General features: G+C 41.6%; 1 pseudogene; it reads right to left on the minus strand.

Annotated features, from left to right (window-relative positions):
* Positions 1-4,156: 4,156 nt before the first annotated feature.
* LOC149125388 (MKI67 FHA domain-interacting nucleolar phosphoprotein pseudogene) lies at positions 4,157-4,585 on the minus strand (annotated as a pseudogene).
* Positions 4,586-5,033: the final 448 nt, after the last annotated feature.

The following is a 5,033-nucleotide window of genomic DNA, read 5'->3' on the forward strand; positions in this document are numbered from 1 at the left end:
ACAGGGATGAGCAGATGATGCCACTGGAGCACACAAGAGGGCCTCAAGTCACCCTGAGAGCTCTGAGACAGAGTCGGCACCGAACGTGGGTCTCACAGGTAGAATCAAAACAAGTGGTGATCCTACACTAGACTGACTCAAAACCAGCTGGAGCTTCCGACTCAGGGCGTGGAGAGGATTAAGCAGGCAAGCGGAAGGACACATTGAGTCCTGCACAGAAGCGGCTGGGGAACATGGGCTGAAGGCTGATCAGCTGGTGCCAGGGAGAGAGGGCTCAGATCTCCTTGGTATTACCTTCGACTTTCTATTTGATCCTTGCTTGTAACTGCAAAAGGTGCTGGTTTGGGGAGACAAGAAGAGAGCTAAAAGGAAAGGTAGGGATTGGGAGGTGAATGTCAATGAAGAACAAATCACAGCTGTGCTATATGGCTGAGAAGGTCTGCTGTGATGTTAAATGACATCATGGGATCAAAGGTGCTGTGTGTGTAACAGCTTGGATGTGCTGTACTATGTTAAAGCTTTAAGCCACAGAGATTATATGAACACTGGGCATTCACAAACATATTAAGAGATAACTAGCCAGGCAGAAGTAACAAATGGAGACAGCCAGACACAGGCTGCCGACTATTGGAAAGATGATGTCATTGTAGAGGATCACAAGACCCAGAGGATCTGCAGATGTGCAGGGATCCCCATGAATGGATAAAACGGACCCTGTTCACGGGAGGGTGAGTAACATAGACTGATTCTTTATGCACAGGAGGTTACAGAATAGTTATAATCCAGTGCAGAACTGAAGTGTAAGGTTCTAGAACAGGGTTTTAGCAAATATCTAAAATAATAATTAACAATAACATTCAGTCTTGCCAGGAGTGCAATATAACTGGTCCTTTCTTATATCGCTAGTGAAAGTTAAATCGGTATAATTTTCCTGGAAAAATTTAGCAATACATTGTATGATCATTAAAGCATTCTTATTCTTTGGCCTACTCTTGCAATTTTTTTTGCAAAACCTAATGTAAGGGGAAAATACAAAAACATATGTGGACAAAGTGCATCTGAGTATTAATATAGAGAAAAAATGAAAACAATACAGGTTTCTATCAATAAGGGAACTACTGGCCTGCGCCGTGGCTCACTAAGCTAATCCTCCGCCTTGCGGCACTGGCACACCAGGTTCTAGTCCCGGTCGGGGCGCCGGATTCTGTCCTGGTTTCCCCTCTTCCAGGCCAGCTCTCTGCTGTGGCCAGGGAGTGCAGCGGAGGATGGCCCAAGTGCTTGGGCCCTGCACCCCATGGGAGACCAGAAGTACTTGGCTCCTGCCAAGGGATCAGCACGGTGCGCTGGCCGCAGCGCGCAGCCCGCGGCGGTCACTGGAGGGTGAACCAACGGCAAAGGAAGACCTTTTTCTCTGTCTCTCTCTCTCACTGTCCACTCTGCCTGTCAAAAAATAAAAATAAATAAATAAAAATTAAAAAACAAGAAAAAAATAAGGGAACTATTAATCGAGTGTGGCATATTTATAAATGAATATATAGGAATTAAATGCTAACAAAGTTTTTAGCAACAGGGTCAGGTTCATCATTTGAAAGCATTTAAAAACCATGTAGAAAAGAAGAATACAGAAAAACTATCTGTGACTAATAGGCAGTATTTTTCAAAGTTTTATTGAGGGATAAGTTACTACAATAAAATTCACAAATTTAAATGTAGAACTTGATGTTTTAGACAACTGTTTATGCCCATGTTAACTACTACAACTAAGATACAGTTGCCTTCAGTCTCCCCAGAGTTTTCATAGATCCTTTTGCATTACCATCCTCTGACCTCCTGACCCCTAACAAAAAAAGTCTTCTTTTTGTCACTGTGGTTTTACCTTTTCCAATATTTCGTGTAAACAGAATCTTATACTATGTAGGCTCCTGAGCTAGGATAACACTTCTTGAGATTCTTCTATGCTGTTGGACTTATCAGTAGTTCATTTCTTTGTGTGGCCAAGATAGTATTCTGTCATATGCGTGCTGCAATCTGATTTTCCATTTGCCCCTTGTTGGATATCTGAGTTGTTTCAATTTTCTTATTACCGTGAATGAAGTGTGCTGGCCATTAGTGTACAAGTATTTGAATGCCCATAGTTTTTATTTCTTTTGGGTAAATACATAAGAATGGAATTACTGTATTACTTATAAATTTATAAGGAGCTGCTAAAGTCATTTTCCAAGTAGGTGAATCTTGTGTAATATTTGGGTGTTCCGGTTCCACATGTTCACCAAAACTTGAAGTTGTCAATTGTTTTAATTTTAGTCATCCAAGTGAGATCAAAGAGGCAATTTAATGTAGCTTTAATAGATGTTTTATTAATGACTAATGATGTTGAACATCTTCAAATGCACTTATTTGCAATTTTTATATTTTCTTTGCTGAAAGTCTATTAAATCATCCCCTTTCCCTACCCCATCTATTTATAGGGGTAAAAGTAGATTATGTATAGATTATAGGGGTATAAATAGATTACATATAGATTTCTTGTTAATGAGTTATGCTCTTTATATATTTGCATATATGAAGTTATTGATTATATATATGTTTTGCAAATATTTTTCCTGATCTGTGACTTTTCATTTTCTTTCTTTTTTTTTTTAAATTTTTTGACAGGCAGAGTGGACAGTGAGAGAGAAAGACAGAGAGAAAGGTCTTCCTTGGCCGTTAGTTCACTCTCCAATGGCCGCCGCGGCTGGCGCGCTGCAGCCGGCGCACCGTGCTGATCCGATGGCAGGAGCCAGGTACTTATCCTGGTCTCCCATGGGGTGCAGGGCCCAAGCACCTGGGCCATCCTCCACTGCACTCCTGGGCCACAGCAGAGAGCTGGTCTGGAAGAGGGGCAACCGGGACAGAATCCGGCGCCCCGACCGGGACTAGAACCCGGTGTGCTGGCGCTGCAAGGCGGAGGATTAGCCTAGTGAGCCGTGGCACCAGCGCTTTTCATTTTCTTAACAGTGTTTTTTTGAAGACTGAAACTCTTAAACTTAGATGAAGTCCATTTTTTTTCTTATAGTCATTTTCTTACGGTATTAATTCAGAAATCTTTATCTAACCACAAATTTTATACACTAGTAGTTCTTATTTAGACCTATAACACATGCCAAGTTAACTTTTAAAGATGGAGTGAGATAAGGTTTATTTTAGATGTGTTTTATCATGTTGAGAAAATTCTATTTCTAGTTTTCTGAGAGTTTTTAAAAAATTTATGTGGGTTTTAAAATTTAATTTCTTAAAAGAATGTTAAGGGGCCAATGCTGTGGCGCAGCAGGTTAACACCCTGGCCTGAAGCACCAGAATCCCATTTGGGCTCTAGTTCAAGACCCAGCTGTTCCACTTCCAATCCTCTCTCTAATATGGCCGGGGAAAGCAGTAGAAGATGGCCCAAGTTCTTGGGCCCCTACACCCGCGTGGGAGACCCAGAAGAAGCTCCTGGCTCCTAGCTTCAGATTGGCGCAGCTCTGGCTGTTGTGGCCAATTGGGGAGTGAACCATCAGATGGAAAACCTCTCTCTCTCTATCTCCCTCCCACTCCCTCTCCTCTGTGTAATTCTGAGTTTCAAATAAATAAATAAAAATCATTTTTTAAAAAAAGAATGTCAAGAGTTTATGTAAATGAAAGATATTGATCTGCAGGTTTTTTTTTGGTTTGTTTGTTTGTTTTTTGACAGGTAGAGTTAGACAGTGGTCTGTACCCCCTAAATGGCCACTACGGCCGGCACACTGCGCCGATCCAAAGCCAGGAGCCAGGTGCTTCCCCTGGTCTCTCATGCGGGTGCAGGGCCCAAGCACTTGGGCCATCCTCCACTGCCTTCCTGGGCCACAGCAGAGAGCTGGACTGGAAGAGGAGCAACTGGGACAGAATCCAGTGACCCAATCAGGACTAGAACCCAGGGTGCTGGCGCCGCAGGCGGAGGATTAGCCAAGTGAGCCGTGGAGCCAGCCTGTAGTTTTCTTTCTTACAGTATATTTTTTTGGCTTTGATTTTAGGGTAATATTGGTCTCCTAAAATGATCTGGAATATATTCTTTCATTTTCTATAACCATTTATGTAGAATTGACATTTTTTCTTTCTTTTTTTTTTCCCAGAAGATATATTATACAAAATACACTCAGAATCATGGATTTCTTTTTCTTCGTCTTTTCTTCCCTGAACGTGCAGTTGTTTGAGTCTCTTGTGTTTCTTCTTTTACATCAGATACAGGCTGTTTGAAAACTATTTCATCATCTTTCTCTTCATCTTTCGTTTCAGCTGCTTCAGATTTTCGTCTCTCCAAATATGATGGTGTACAAACTGGTGTGGGGCCCTGGCTATCCACAGTCTTCTCAGGAGTGTTAGCAGTACCTGAAGTCTTTTTTTTCTTCTTCTTAGGTATGCCAGAAGTTTTCTTCTTCTTTGAAGGTACATTTACCACCTGGCCATTTGTAGATTTCTGAAGATCAGTGCTTCCAACATTTTTCCCTTTCTGTAAAATCAATGAGGGAAAATCATAATCAAGAATTGACATTTTTTCAATAAATGCGTGGTAATATTCAACTGAAATCATGTGAGCTTGGAGTTTCTTTTGAGGGATTATTTTTCTTTACAAACTAAATGTATTCATAGATAAAAAGATATCCAGGGTATCTTTTTGTTCTTATGTGTTTTGGGTAGTTGGCGTCCTACAGACTCATTCCATATTTTTCCCATTTTATCCAAGTTATTGAATTTATTAGCATAATGCTATTTATAATATTTTTAATTATTTATTTATTTATTCATTTATTTATTTGACAGGCAGAGTTAGTGAGAGAGAGAGAGAGACAGAGAGAAAGGTCTTGCTTCCACTGGTTCACTCCCCAAATGGCAGCTGCGGTCAGAGCTACTCCAATCCGAAGCCAGGAGCCAGGTGCCTCCTCCTGGTCTCCCATGTGGGTGCAGGGCCCAAGCACTTGGGCCATCCTCCACTGCCTTCCCAGGCCACAGCAGAGAGCTGGTCTGGAAGAGGAGCAACT

This window comes from Oryctolagus cuniculus, chromosome 7 (genome assembly GCF_051225735.1).
Source record: "Oryctolagus cuniculus isolate XC-2025 breed Fujian yellow rabbit chromosome 7, ASM5122573v1, whole genome shotgun sequence".
NCBI classification, from domain to species: domain Eukaryota; kingdom Metazoa; phylum Chordata; class Mammalia; order Lagomorpha; family Leporidae; genus Oryctolagus; species Oryctolagus cuniculus.